Here is a 10065-nt window from a genome sequence, read left to right as displayed (position 1 = left end):
AAATGAAAAAGCTTACGGCACCTGGGATTCCCAGGCGGTCTTCCATCCAAGTACTAACCAGGCCCTACTCTGCTTAGCTTCTGAGATCAGACGAGATCAGGCGGAGCCAGAGAGGTATGGCCGTAAGCAACTGTATGTCCTCTTCCTAATCTTTTAAAATGTGTCAAAGGTTTTGGAGTTTTGATAATGAAAAAGGAGTCACTTTCTAATGCCTTCTCGATTTCTTCCAGAGAGAGAAATGAAAAAGCTTACGGCACCTGGGATTCCCAGGCGGTCTTCCATCCAAGTACTAACCAGGCCCTACTCTGCTTAGCTTCTGAGATCAGACGAGATCAGGCGGAGCCAGAGAGGTATGGCCGTAAGCAACTGTATGTCCTCTTCCTAATCTTTTAAAATGTGTCAAAGGTTTTGGAGTTTTGATAATGAAAAAGGATTCACTTTCTAATGCCTTCTCAATTTCTTCCAGAGAGAGAAATGAAAAAGCTTACGGCACCTGGGATTCCCAGGCGGTCTTCCATCCAAGTACTAACCAGGCCCTACTCTGCTTAGCTTCTGAGATCAGACGAGATCAGGCGGAGCCAGAGAGGTATGGCCGTAAGCAACTGTATGTCCTCTACCTAATCTTTTAAAATGTGTCAAAGGTTTTGTAGTTTTGACAATTAAATGGAGTCACTTTCTAAGGCCTTCTCTGTGTCTTTTACAGATAGAATTGAAAAAGCTTACGGCACCTGGGATTCCCAGGCGGTCTTCCATCCAAGTACTAACCAGGCCCTACTCTGCTTAGCTTCTGAGATCAGACGAGATCAGGCGGAGCCAGAGAGGTATGGCCGTAAGCAACTGTATGTCCTCTACCTAATCTTTTAAAATGTGTCAAAGGTTTTGGAGTTTTGATAATGAAAAAGGAGTCACTTTCTAATGCCTTCTCGATTTCTTCCAGAGAGAGAAATGAAAAAGCTTACGGCACCTGGGATTCCCAGGCGGTCTTCCATCCAAGTACTAACCAGGCCCTACTCTGCTTAGCTTCTGAGATCAGACGAGATCAGGCGGAGCCAGAGAGGTATGGCCGTAAGCAACTGTATGTCCTCTTCCTAATATTTTAAAATGTGTCAAAGGTTTTGGAGTTTCGATCATGAAAAAGGATTCACTTTCTAATGCCTTCTCAATTTCTTCCAGAGAGAGAAATGAAAAAGCTTACGGCACCTGGGATTCCCAGGCGGTCTTCCATCCAAGTACTAACCAGGCCCTACTCTGCTTAGCTTCTGAGATCAGATGAGATCAGGCGGAGCCAGAGAGGTATGGCCGTAAGCAACTGTATGTCCTCTTCCTAATCTTTTAAAACTTGTCAAAGGTTTTGTAGTTTTGACAATGAAATGGAGTCACTTTCTAAGGCCTTCTCTGTGTCTTTTACAGATAGAAATGAAAAAGCTTACGGCACCTGGGATTCCCAGGCGGTCTTCCATCCAAGTACTAATCAGGCCCTACTCTGCTTAGCTTCTGAGATCAGACAAGATCAGGCGGAGCCAGAGAGGTATGGCCGTAAGCAACTGTATGTCCTCTTCCTAATCTTTTAAAATGTGTCAAAGGTTTTGGAGTTTTGATAATGAAAAAGGAGTCACTTTCTAATGCCTTCTCGATTTCTTCCAGAGAGAGAAATGAAAAAGCTTACGGCACCTGGGATTCCCAGGCGGTCTTCCATCCAAGTACTAACCAGGCCCTACTCTGCTTAGCTTCTGAGATCAGACGAGATCAGGCGGAGCCAGAGAGGTATGGCCGTAAGCAACTGTATGTCCTCTTCCTAATATTTTAAAATGTGTCAAAGGTTTTGGAGTTTTGATCATGAAAAAGGATTCACTTTCTAATGCCTTCTCAATTTCTTCCAGAGAGAGAAATGAAAAAGCTTACGGCACCTGGGATTCCCAGGCGGTCTTCCATCCAAGTACTAACCAGGCCCTACTCTGCTTAGCTTCTGAGATCAGACGAGATCAGGCGGAGCCAGAGAGGTATGGCCGTAAGCAACTGTATGTCCTCTTCCTAATCTTTTAAAACTTGTCAAAGGTTTTGTAGTTTTGACAATGAAATGGAGTCACTTTCTAAGGCCTTCTCTGTGTCTTTTACAGATAGAAATGAAAAAGCTTACGGCACCTGGGATTCCCAGGCGGTCTTCCATCCAAGTACTAACCAGGCCCTACTCTGCTTAGCTTCTGAGATCAGACGAGATCAGGCGGAGCCAGAGAGGTATGGCCGTAAGCAACTGTATGTCCTCTTCCTAATCTTTTAAAATGTGTCAAAGGTTTTGGAGTTTTGATAATGAAAAAGGAGTCACTTTCTAATGCCTTCTCGATTTCTTCCAGAGAGAGAAATGAAAAAGCTTACGGCACCTGGGATTCCCAGGCGGTCTTCCATCCAAGTACTAACCAGGCCCTACTCTGCTTAGCTTCTGAGATCAGACGAGATCAGGCAGAGCCAGAGAGGTATGGCCGTAAGCAACTGTATGTCCTCTACCTAATCTTTTAAAATGTGTCAAAGGTTTTGTAGTTTTGACAATTAAATGGAGTCACTTTCTAAGGCCTTCTCTGTGTCTTTTACAGATAGAATTGAAAAAGCTTACGGCACCTGGGATTCCCAGGCGGTCTTCCATCCAAGTACTAACCAGGCCCTACTCTGCTTAGCTTCTGAGATCAGACGAGATCAGGCGGAGCCAGAGAGGTATGGCCGTAAGCAACTGTATGTCCTCTTCCTAATCTTTTAAAATGTGTCAAAGGTTTTGGAGTTTTGATAATGAAAAAGGAGTCACTTTCTAATGCCTTCTCGATTTCTTCCAGAGAGAGAAATGAAAAAGCTTACGGCACCTGGGATTCCCAGGCGGTCTTCCATCCAAGTACTAACCAGGCCCTACTCTGCTTAGCTTCTGAGATCAGACGAGATCAGGCGGAGCCAGAGAGGTATGGCCGTAAGCAACTGTATGTCCTCTTCCTAATCTTTTAAAATGTGTCAAAGGTTTTGGAGTTTTGATAATGAAAAAGGAGTCACTTTCTAATGCCTTCTCGATTTCTTCCAGAGAGAGAAATGAAAAAGCTTACGGCACCTGGGATTCCCAGGCGGTCTTCCATCCAAGTACTAACCAGGCCCTACTCTGCTTAGCTTCTGAGATCAGACGAGATCAGGCGGAGCCAGAGAGGTATGGCCGTAAGCAACTGTATGTCCTCTTCCTAATCTTTTAAAATGTGTCAAAGGTTTTGGAGTTTTGATAATGAAAAAGGATTCACTTTCTAATGCCTTCTCAATTTCTTCCAGAGAGAGAAATGAAAAAGCTTACGGCACCTGGGATTCCCAGGCGGTCTTCCATCCAAGTACTAACCAGGCCCTACTCTGCTTAGCTTCTGAGATCAGACGAGATCAGGCGGAGCCAGAGAGGTATGGCCGTAAGCAACTGTATGTCCTCTACCTAATCTTTTAAAATGTGTCAAAGGTTTTGTAGTTTTGACAATTAAATGGAGTCACTTTCTAAGGCCTTCTCTGTGTCTTTTACAGATAGAATTGAAAAAGCTTACGGCACCTGGGATTCCCAGGCGGTCTTCCATCCAAGTACTAACCAGGCCATACTCTGCTTAGCTTCTGAGATCAGACGAGATCAGGCGGAGCCAGAGAGGTATGGCCGTAAGCAACTGTATGTCCTCTACCTAATCTTTTAAAATGTGTCAAAGGTTTTGGAGTTTTGATAATGAAAAAGGAGTCACTTTCTAATGCCTTCTCGATTTCTTCCAGAGAGAGAAATGAAAAAGCTTACGGCACCTGGGATTCCCAGGCGGTCTTCCATCCAAGTACTAACCAGGCCCTACTCTGCTTAGCTTCTGAGATCAGACGAGATCAGGCGGAGCCAGAGAGGTATGGCCGTAAGCAACTGTATGTCCTCTTCCTAATATTTTAAAATGTGTCAAAGGTTTTGGAGTTTCGATGATGAAAAAGGATTCACTTTCTAATGCCTTCTCGATTTCTTCCAGAGAGAGAAATGAAAAAGCTTACGGCACCTGGGATTCCCAGGCGGTCTTCCATCCAAGTACTAACCAGGCCCTACTCTGCTTAGCTTCTGAGATCAGACGAGATCAGGCGGAGCCAGAGAGGTATGGCCGTAAGCAACTGTATGTCCTCTTCCTAATCTTTTAAAATGTGTCAAAGGTTTTGGAGTTTTGATAATGAAAAAGGAGTCACTTTCTAATGCCTTCTCGATTTCTTCCAGAGAGAGAAATGAAAAAGCTTACGGCACCTGGGATTCCCAGGCGGTCTTCCATCCAAGTACTAACCAGGCCCTACTCTGCTTAGCTTCTGAGATCAGACGAGATCAGGCGGAGCCAGAGAGGTATGGCCGTAAGCAACTGTATGTCCTCTTCCTAATCTTTTAAAATGTGTCAAAGGTTTTGGAGTTTTGATAATGAAAAAGGAGTCACTTTCTAATGCCTTCTCGATTTCTTCCAGAGAGAGAAATGAAAAAGCTTACGGCACCTGGGATTCCCAGGCGGTCTTCCATCCAAGTACTAACCAGGCCCTACTCTGCTTAGCTTCTGAGATCAGACGAGATCAGGCGGAGCCAGAGAGGTATGGCCGTAAGCAACTGTATGTCCTCTTCCTAATCTTTTAAAATGTGTCAAAGGTTTTGGAGTTTTGATAATGAAAAAGGAGTCACTTTCTAATGCCTTCTCGATTTCTTCCAGAGAGAGAAATGAAAAAGCTTACGGCACCTGGGATTCCCAGGCGGTCTTCCATCCAAGTACTAACCAGGCCCTACTCTGCTTAGCTTCTGAGATCAGACGAGATCAGGCGGAGCCAGAGAGGTATGGCCGTAAGCAACTGTATGTCCTCTTCCTAATCTTTTAAAACTTGTCAAAGGTTTTGTAGTTTTGACAATGAAATGGAGTCACTTTCTAAGGCCTTCTCTGTGTCTTTTACAGATAGAAATGAAAAAGCTTACGGCACCTGGGATTCCCAGGCGGTCTTCCATCCAAGTACTAACCAGGCCCTACTCTGCTTAGCTTCTGAGATCAGACGAGATCAGGCGGAGCCAGAGAGGTATGGCCGTAAGCAACTGTATGTCCTCTTCCTAATCTTTTAAAATGTGTCAAAGGTTTTGGAGTTTTGATAATGAAAAAGGAGTCACTTTCTAATGCCTTCTCGATTTCTTCCAGAGAGAGAAATGAAAAAGCTTACGGCACCTGGGATTCCCAGGCGGTCTTCCATCCAAGTACTAACCAGGCCCTACTCTGCTTAGCTTCTGAGATCAGACGAGATCAGGCGGAGCCAGAGAGGTATGGCCGTAAGCAACTGTATGTCCTCTTCCTAATCTTTTAAAATGTGTCAAAGGTTTTGGAGTTTTGATAATGAAAAAGGAGTCACTTTCTAATGCCTTCTCGATTTCTTCCAGAGAGAGAAATGAAAAAGCTTACGGCACCTGGGATTCCCAGGCGGTCTTCCATCCAAGTACTAACCAGGCCCTACTCTGCTTAGCTTCTGAGATCAGACGAGATCAGGCGGAGCCAGAGAGGTATGGCCGTAAGCAACTGTATGTCCTCTTCCTAATCTTTTAAAACTTGTCAAAGGTTTTGTAGTTTTGACAATGAAATGGAGTCACTTTCTAAGGCCTTCTCTGTGTCTTTTACAGATAGAAATGAAAAAGCTTACGGCACCTGGGATTCCCAGGCGGTCTTCCATCCAAGTACTAACCAGGCCCTACTCTGCTTAGCTTCTGAGATCAGACGAGATCAGGCGGAGCCAGAGAGGTATGGCCGTAAGCAACTGTATGCCCTCTTCCTAATCTTTTAAAATGTGTCAAAGGTTTTGGAGTTTTGATAATGAAAAAGGAGTCACTTTCTAATGCCTTCTCGATTTCTTCCAGAGAGAGAAATGAAAAAGCTTACGGCACCTGGGATTCCCAGGCGGTCTTCCATCCAAGTACTAACCAGGCCCTACTCTGCTTAGCTTCTGAGATCAGACGAGATCAGGCGGAGCCAGAGAGGTATGGCCGTAAGCAACTGTATGTCCTCTTCCTAATATTTTAAAATGTGTCAAAGGTTTTGGAGTTTTGATAATGAAAAAGGATTCACTTTCTAATGCCTTCTCAATTTCTTCCAGAGAGAGAAATGAAAAAGCTTACGGCACCTGGGATTCCCAGGCGGTCTTCCATCCAAGTACTAACCAGGCCCTACTCTGCTTAGCTTCTGAGATCAGACGAGATCAGGCAGAGCCAGAGAGGTATGGCCGTAAGCAACTGTATGTCCTCTACCTAATCTTTTAAAATGTGTCAAAGGTTTTGTAGTTTTGACAATTAAATGGAGTCACTTTCTAAGGCCTTCTCTGTGTCTTTTACAGATAGAATTGAAAAAGCTTACGGCACCTGGGATTCCCAGGCGGTCTTCCATCCAAGTACTAACCAGGCCCTACTCTGCTTAGCTTCTGAGATCAGACGAGATCAGGCGGAGCCAGAGAGGTATGGCCGTAAGCAACTGTATGTCCTCTTCCTAATCTTTTAAAATGTGTCAAAGGTTTTGGAGTTTTGATAATGAAAAAGGAGTCACTTTCTAATGCCTTCTCGATTTCTTCCAGAGAGAGAAATGAAAAAGCTTACGGCACCTGGGATTCCCAGGCGGTCTTCCATCCAAGTACTAACCAGGCCCTACTCTGCTTAGCTTCTGAGATCAGACGAGATCAGGCGGAGCCAGAGAGGTATGGCCGTAAGCAACTGTATGTCCTCTTCCTAATCTTTTAAAATGTGTCAAAGGTTTTGGAGTTTTGATAATGAAAAAGGAGTCACTTTCTAATGCCTTCTCGATTTCTTCCAGAGAGAGAAATGAAAAAGCTTACGGCACCTGGGATTCCCAGGCGGTCTTCCATCCAAGTACTAACCAGGCCCTACTCTGCTTAGCTTCTGAGATCAGACGAGATCAGGCGGAGCCAGAGAGGTATGGCCGTAAGCAACTGTATGTCCTCTTCCTAATCTTTTAAAATGTGTCAAAGGTTTTGGAGTTTTGATAATGAAAAAGGAGTCACTTTCTAATGCCTTCTCGATTTCTTCCAGAGAGAGAAATGAAAAAGCTTACGGCACCTGGGATTCCCAGGCGGTCTTCCATCCAAGTACTAACCAGGCCCTACTCTGCTTAGCTTCTGAGATCAGACGAGATCAGGCGGAGCCAGAGAGGTATGGCCGTAAGCAACTGTATGTCCTCTTCCTAATCTTTTAAAATGTGTCAAAGGTTTTGGAGTTTTGATAATGAAAAAGGAGTCACTTTCTAATGCCTTCTCGATTTCTTCCAGAGAGAGAAATGAAAAAGCTTACGGCACCTGGGATTCCCAGGCGGTCTTCCATCCAAGTACTAACCAGGCCCTACTCTGCTTAGCTTCTGAGATCAGACGAGATCAGGCGGAGCCAGAGAGGTATGGCCGTAAGCAACTGTATGTCCTCTTCCTAATCTTTTAAAATGTGTCAAAGGTTTTGGAGTTTTGATAATGAAAAAGGAGTCACTTTCTAATGCCTTCTCGATTTCTTCCAGAGAGAGAAATGAAAAAGCTTACGGCACCTGGGATTCCCAGGCGGTCTTCCATCCAAGTACTAACCAGGCCCTACTCTGCTTAGCTTCTGAGATCAGACGAGATCAGGCGGAGCCAGAGAGGTATGGCCGTAAGCAACTGTATGTCCTCTTCCTAATCTTTTAAAATGTGTCAAAGGTTTTGGAGTTTTGATAATGAAAAAGGAGTCACTTTCTAATGCCTTCTCGATTTCTTCCAGAGAGAGAAATGAAAAAGCTTACGGCACCTGGGATTCCCAGGCGGTCTTCCATCCAAGTACTAACCAGGCCCTACTCTGCTTAGCTTCTGAGATCAGACGAGATCAGGCGGAGCCAGAGAGGTATGGCCGTAAGCAACTGTATGTCCTCTTCCTAATCTTTTAAAACTTGTCAAAGGTTTTGTAGTTTTGACAATGAAATGGAGTCACTTTCTAAGGCCTTCTCTGTGTCTTTTACAGATAGAAATGAAAAAGCTTACGGCACCTGGGATTCCCAGGCGGTCTTCCATCCAAGTACTAACCAGGCCCTACTCTGCTTAGCTTCTGAGATCAGACGAGATCAGGCGGAGCCAGAGAGGTATGGCCGTAAGCAACTGTATGCCCTCTTCCTAATCTTTTAAAATGTGTCAAAGGTTTTGGAGTTTTGATAATGAAAAAGGAGTCACTTTCTAATGCCTTCTCGATTTCTTCCAGAGAGAGAAATGAAAAAGCTTACGGCACCTGGGATTCCCAGGCGGTCTTCCATCCAAGTACTAACCAGGCCCTACTCTGCTTAGCTTCTGAGATCAGACGAGATCAGGCGGAGCCAGAGAGGTATGGCCGTAAGCAACTGTATGTCCTCTTCCTAATATTTTAAAATGTGTCAAAGGTTTTGGAGTTTTGATAATGAAAAAGGATTCACTTTCTAATGCCTTCTCAATTTCTTCCAGAGAGAGAAATGAAAAAGCTTACGGCACCTGGGATTCCCAGGCGGTCTTCCATCCAAGTACTAACCAGGCCCTACTCTGCTTAGCTTCTGAGATCAGACGAGATCAGGCAGAGCCAGAGAGGTATGGCCGTAAGCAACTGTATGTCCTCTACCTAATCTTTTAAAATGTGTCAAAGGTTTTGTAGTTTTGACAATTAAATGGAGTCACTTTCTAAGGCCTTCTCTGTGTCTTTTACAAATAGAATTGAAAAAGCTTACGGCACCTGGGATTCCCAGGCGGTCTTCCATCCAAGTACTAACCAGGCCCTACTCTGCTTAGCTTCTGAGATCAGACGAGATCAGGCGGAGCCAGAGAGGTATGGCCGTAAGCAACTGTATGTCCTCTTCCTAATCTTTTAAAATGTGTCAAAGGTTTTGGAGTTTTGATAATGAAAAAGGAGTCACTTTCTAATGCCTTCTCGATTTCTTCCAGAGAGAGAAATGAAAAAGCTTACGGCACCTGGGATTCCCAGGCGGTCTTCCATCCAAGTACTAACCAGGCCCTACTCTGCTTAGCTTCTGAGATCAGACGAGATCAGGCGGAGCCAGAGAGGTATGGCCGTAAGCAACTGTATGTCCTCTTCCTAATCTTTTAAAATGTGTCAAAGGTTTTGGAGTTTTGATAATGAAAAAGGAGTCACTTTCTAATGCCTTCTCGATTTCTTCCAGAGAGAGAAATGAAAAAGCTTACGGCACCTGGGATTCCCAGGCGGTCTTCCATCCAAGTACTAACCAGGCCCTACTCTGCTTAGCTTCTGAGATCAGACGAGATCAGGCGGAGCCAGAGAGGTATGGCCGTAAGCAACTGTATGTCCTCTTCCTAATCTTTTAAAATGTGTCAAAGGTTTTGGAGTTTTGATAATGAAAAAGGAGTCACTTTCTAATGCCTTCTCGATTTCTTCCAGAGAGAGAAATGAAAAAGCTTACGGCACCTGGGATTCCCAGGCGGTCTTCCATCCAAGTACTAACCAGGCCCTACTCTGCTTAGCTTCTGAGATCAGACGAGATCAGGCGGAGCCAGAGAGGTATGGCCGTAAGCAACTGTATGTCCTCTTCCTAATCTTTTAAAATGTGTCAAAGGTTTTGGAGTTTTGATAATGAAAAAGGAGTCACTTTCTAATGCCTTCTCGATTTCTTCCAGAGAGAGAAATGAAAAAGCTTACGGCACCTGGGATTCCCAGGCGGTCTTCCATCCAAGTACTAACCAGGCCCTACTCTGCTTAGCTTCTGAGATCAGACGAGATCAGGCGGAGCCAGAGAGGTATGGCCGTAAGCAACTGTATGTCCTCTTCCTAATCTTTTAAAACTTGTCAAAGGTTTTGTAGTTTTGACAATGAAATGGAGTCACTTTCTAAGGCCTTCTCTGTGTCTTTTACAGATAGAAATGAAAAAGCTTACGGCACCTGGGATTCCCAGGCGGTCTTCCATCCAAGTACTAACCAGGCCCTACTCTGCTTAGCTTCTGAGATCAGACGAGATCAGGCGGAGCCAGAGAGGTATGGCCGTAAGCAACTGTATGTCCTCTTCCTAATCTTTTAAAATGTGT

General features: G+C 44.7%; 43 non-coding genes across 43 annotated transcripts; all 43 read right to left on the bottom strand.

The window, feature by feature from the left end:
• Positions 1-9: 9 nt before the first annotated feature.
• LOC144403261 (5S ribosomal RNA) lies at positions 10-128 on the bottom strand. Its single transcript, XR_013465199.1, has one exon. It is a non-coding gene; the product is annotated as a 5S ribosomal RNA (ribosomal RNA).
• Positions 129-245: 117 nt separating this feature from the next.
• On the bottom strand, positions 246-364 carry LOC144403260 (5S ribosomal RNA). Its single transcript, XR_013465198.1, has one exon. It is a non-coding gene; the product is annotated as a 5S ribosomal RNA (ribosomal RNA).
• Positions 365-481: 117 nt separating this feature from the next.
• Positions 482-600, bottom strand: LOC144403259 (5S ribosomal RNA). Its single transcript, XR_013465197.1, has one exon. It is a non-coding gene; the product is annotated as a 5S ribosomal RNA (ribosomal RNA).
• A 116-nt stretch (positions 601-716) lies between these two features.
• On the bottom strand, positions 717-835 carry LOC144403258 (5S ribosomal RNA). The gene has a single exon (XR_013465196.1). It is a non-coding gene; the product is annotated as a 5S ribosomal RNA (ribosomal RNA).
• A 117-nt stretch (positions 836-952) lies between these two features.
• LOC144403257 (5S ribosomal RNA) lies at positions 953-1071 on the bottom strand. Its single transcript, XR_013465195.1, has one exon. It is a non-coding gene; the product is annotated as a 5S ribosomal RNA (ribosomal RNA).
• Positions 1072-1188: 117 nt separating this feature from the next.
• LOC144403916 (5S ribosomal RNA) lies at positions 1189-1307 on the bottom strand. Its single transcript, XR_013465856.1, has one exon. It is a non-coding gene; the product is annotated as a 5S ribosomal RNA (ribosomal RNA).
• Positions 1308-1423: 116 nt separating this feature from the next.
• Positions 1424-1542, bottom strand: LOC144398858 (5S ribosomal RNA). The gene has a single exon (XR_013461005.1). It is a non-coding gene; the product is annotated as a 5S ribosomal RNA (ribosomal RNA).
• A 117-nt stretch (positions 1543-1659) lies between these two features.
• On the bottom strand, positions 1660-1778 carry LOC144403256 (5S ribosomal RNA). The gene has a single exon (XR_013465194.1). It is a non-coding gene; the product is annotated as a 5S ribosomal RNA (ribosomal RNA).
• A 117-nt stretch (positions 1779-1895) lies between these two features.
• Positions 1896-2014, bottom strand: LOC144403254 (5S ribosomal RNA). The gene has a single exon (XR_013465192.1). It is a non-coding gene; the product is annotated as a 5S ribosomal RNA (ribosomal RNA).
• A 116-nt stretch (positions 2015-2130) lies between these two features.
• On the bottom strand, positions 2131-2249 carry LOC144403253 (5S ribosomal RNA). Its single transcript, XR_013465191.1, has one exon. It is a non-coding gene; the product is annotated as a 5S ribosomal RNA (ribosomal RNA).
• Positions 2250-2366: 117 nt separating this feature from the next.
• LOC144397352 (5S ribosomal RNA) lies at positions 2367-2485 on the bottom strand. The gene has a single exon (XR_013459498.1). It is a non-coding gene; the product is annotated as a 5S ribosomal RNA (ribosomal RNA).
• A 116-nt stretch (positions 2486-2601) lies between these two features.
• Positions 2602-2720, bottom strand: LOC144403252 (5S ribosomal RNA). Its single transcript, XR_013465190.1, has one exon. It is a non-coding gene; the product is annotated as a 5S ribosomal RNA (ribosomal RNA).
• A 117-nt stretch (positions 2721-2837) lies between these two features.
• Positions 2838-2956, bottom strand: LOC144403251 (5S ribosomal RNA). Its single transcript, XR_013465189.1, has one exon. It is a non-coding gene; the product is annotated as a 5S ribosomal RNA (ribosomal RNA).
• Positions 2957-3073: 117 nt separating this feature from the next.
• LOC144403250 (5S ribosomal RNA) lies at positions 3074-3192 on the bottom strand. The gene has a single exon (XR_013465188.1). It is a non-coding gene; the product is annotated as a 5S ribosomal RNA (ribosomal RNA).
• Positions 3193-3309: 117 nt separating this feature from the next.
• On the bottom strand, positions 3310-3428 carry LOC144403248 (5S ribosomal RNA). The gene has a single exon (XR_013465186.1). It is a non-coding gene; the product is annotated as a 5S ribosomal RNA (ribosomal RNA).
• A 116-nt stretch (positions 3429-3544) lies between these two features.
• LOC144399058 (5S ribosomal RNA) lies at positions 3545-3663 on the bottom strand. Its single transcript, XR_013461203.1, has one exon. It is a non-coding gene; the product is annotated as a 5S ribosomal RNA (ribosomal RNA).
• Positions 3664-3780: 117 nt separating this feature from the next.
• Positions 3781-3899, bottom strand: LOC144403247 (5S ribosomal RNA). Its single transcript, XR_013465185.1, has one exon. It is a non-coding gene; the product is annotated as a 5S ribosomal RNA (ribosomal RNA).
• Positions 3900-4016: 117 nt separating this feature from the next.
• Positions 4017-4135, bottom strand: LOC144403246 (5S ribosomal RNA). The gene has a single exon (XR_013465184.1). It is a non-coding gene; the product is annotated as a 5S ribosomal RNA (ribosomal RNA).
• A 117-nt stretch (positions 4136-4252) lies between these two features.
• On the bottom strand, positions 4253-4371 carry LOC144403245 (5S ribosomal RNA). The gene has a single exon (XR_013465183.1). It is a non-coding gene; the product is annotated as a 5S ribosomal RNA (ribosomal RNA).
• Positions 4372-4488: 117 nt separating this feature from the next.
• LOC144403244 (5S ribosomal RNA) lies at positions 4489-4607 on the bottom strand. The gene has a single exon (XR_013465182.1). It is a non-coding gene; the product is annotated as a 5S ribosomal RNA (ribosomal RNA).
• A 117-nt stretch (positions 4608-4724) lies between these two features.
• LOC144403242 (5S ribosomal RNA) lies at positions 4725-4843 on the bottom strand. The gene has a single exon (XR_013465180.1). It is a non-coding gene; the product is annotated as a 5S ribosomal RNA (ribosomal RNA).
• A 116-nt stretch (positions 4844-4959) lies between these two features.
• LOC144403241 (5S ribosomal RNA) lies at positions 4960-5078 on the bottom strand. The gene has a single exon (XR_013465179.1). It is a non-coding gene; the product is annotated as a 5S ribosomal RNA (ribosomal RNA).
• Positions 5079-5195: 117 nt separating this feature from the next.
• Positions 5196-5314, bottom strand: LOC144403240 (5S ribosomal RNA). Its single transcript, XR_013465178.1, has one exon. It is a non-coding gene; the product is annotated as a 5S ribosomal RNA (ribosomal RNA).
• A 117-nt stretch (positions 5315-5431) lies between these two features.
• On the bottom strand, positions 5432-5550 carry LOC144403239 (5S ribosomal RNA). Its single transcript, XR_013465177.1, has one exon. It is a non-coding gene; the product is annotated as a 5S ribosomal RNA (ribosomal RNA).
• A 116-nt stretch (positions 5551-5666) lies between these two features.
• LOC144403238 (5S ribosomal RNA) lies at positions 5667-5785 on the bottom strand. The gene has a single exon (XR_013465176.1). It is a non-coding gene; the product is annotated as a 5S ribosomal RNA (ribosomal RNA).
• Positions 5786-5902: 117 nt separating this feature from the next.
• LOC144403237 (5S ribosomal RNA) lies at positions 5903-6021 on the bottom strand. Its single transcript, XR_013465175.1, has one exon. It is a non-coding gene; the product is annotated as a 5S ribosomal RNA (ribosomal RNA).
• Positions 6022-6138: 117 nt separating this feature from the next.
• LOC144397351 (5S ribosomal RNA) lies at positions 6139-6257 on the bottom strand. Its single transcript, XR_013459497.1, has one exon. It is a non-coding gene; the product is annotated as a 5S ribosomal RNA (ribosomal RNA).
• Positions 6258-6373: 116 nt separating this feature from the next.
• Positions 6374-6492, bottom strand: LOC144403236 (5S ribosomal RNA). Its single transcript, XR_013465174.1, has one exon. It is a non-coding gene; the product is annotated as a 5S ribosomal RNA (ribosomal RNA).
• A 117-nt stretch (positions 6493-6609) lies between these two features.
• Positions 6610-6728, bottom strand: LOC144403235 (5S ribosomal RNA). Its single transcript, XR_013465173.1, has one exon. It is a non-coding gene; the product is annotated as a 5S ribosomal RNA (ribosomal RNA).
• Positions 6729-6845: 117 nt separating this feature from the next.
• Positions 6846-6964, bottom strand: LOC144403234 (5S ribosomal RNA). The gene has a single exon (XR_013465172.1). It is a non-coding gene; the product is annotated as a 5S ribosomal RNA (ribosomal RNA).
• Positions 6965-7081: 117 nt separating this feature from the next.
• Positions 7082-7200, bottom strand: LOC144403233 (5S ribosomal RNA). Its single transcript, XR_013465171.1, has one exon. It is a non-coding gene; the product is annotated as a 5S ribosomal RNA (ribosomal RNA).
• A 117-nt stretch (positions 7201-7317) lies between these two features.
• LOC144403231 (5S ribosomal RNA) lies at positions 7318-7436 on the bottom strand. Its single transcript, XR_013465169.1, has one exon. It is a non-coding gene; the product is annotated as a 5S ribosomal RNA (ribosomal RNA).
• A 117-nt stretch (positions 7437-7553) lies between these two features.
• On the bottom strand, positions 7554-7672 carry LOC144403230 (5S ribosomal RNA). The gene has a single exon (XR_013465168.1). It is a non-coding gene; the product is annotated as a 5S ribosomal RNA (ribosomal RNA).
• Positions 7673-7789: 117 nt separating this feature from the next.
• On the bottom strand, positions 7790-7908 carry LOC144403229 (5S ribosomal RNA). Its single transcript, XR_013465167.1, has one exon. It is a non-coding gene; the product is annotated as a 5S ribosomal RNA (ribosomal RNA).
• A 116-nt stretch (positions 7909-8024) lies between these two features.
• LOC144403228 (5S ribosomal RNA) lies at positions 8025-8143 on the bottom strand. Its single transcript, XR_013465166.1, has one exon. It is a non-coding gene; the product is annotated as a 5S ribosomal RNA (ribosomal RNA).
• A 117-nt stretch (positions 8144-8260) lies between these two features.
• On the bottom strand, positions 8261-8379 carry LOC144403227 (5S ribosomal RNA). The gene has a single exon (XR_013465165.1). It is a non-coding gene; the product is annotated as a 5S ribosomal RNA (ribosomal RNA).
• Positions 8380-8496: 117 nt separating this feature from the next.
• Positions 8497-8615, bottom strand: LOC144397350 (5S ribosomal RNA). The gene has a single exon (XR_013459496.1). It is a non-coding gene; the product is annotated as a 5S ribosomal RNA (ribosomal RNA).
• Positions 8616-8731: 116 nt separating this feature from the next.
• LOC144403226 (5S ribosomal RNA) lies at positions 8732-8850 on the bottom strand. The gene has a single exon (XR_013465164.1). It is a non-coding gene; the product is annotated as a 5S ribosomal RNA (ribosomal RNA).
• Positions 8851-8967: 117 nt separating this feature from the next.
• LOC144403225 (5S ribosomal RNA) lies at positions 8968-9086 on the bottom strand. Its single transcript, XR_013465163.1, has one exon. It is a non-coding gene; the product is annotated as a 5S ribosomal RNA (ribosomal RNA).
• Positions 9087-9203: 117 nt separating this feature from the next.
• On the bottom strand, positions 9204-9322 carry LOC144403224 (5S ribosomal RNA). Its single transcript, XR_013465162.1, has one exon. It is a non-coding gene; the product is annotated as a 5S ribosomal RNA (ribosomal RNA).
• A 117-nt stretch (positions 9323-9439) lies between these two features.
• LOC144403223 (5S ribosomal RNA) lies at positions 9440-9558 on the bottom strand. The gene has a single exon (XR_013465161.1). It is a non-coding gene; the product is annotated as a 5S ribosomal RNA (ribosomal RNA).
• Positions 9559-9675: 117 nt separating this feature from the next.
• LOC144403222 (5S ribosomal RNA) lies at positions 9676-9794 on the bottom strand. The gene has a single exon (XR_013465160.1). It is a non-coding gene; the product is annotated as a 5S ribosomal RNA (ribosomal RNA).
• A 116-nt stretch (positions 9795-9910) lies between these two features.
• Positions 9911-10029, bottom strand: LOC144403220 (5S ribosomal RNA). Its single transcript, XR_013465158.1, has one exon. It is a non-coding gene; the product is annotated as a 5S ribosomal RNA (ribosomal RNA).
• Between the last annotated feature and the right edge of the window lie 36 nt (positions 10030-10065).

The sequence above is a fragment of the Gasterosteus aculeatus genome, chromosome 2 (genome assembly GCF_964276395.1).
Source record: "Gasterosteus aculeatus chromosome 2, fGasAcu3.hap1.1, whole genome shotgun sequence".
In the NCBI taxonomy this organism is placed as follows: Eukaryota; Metazoa; Chordata; class Actinopteri; order Perciformes; family Gasterosteidae; genus Gasterosteus; species Gasterosteus aculeatus.
This window is presented reverse-complemented; position numbering and strand designations above follow the sequence as displayed.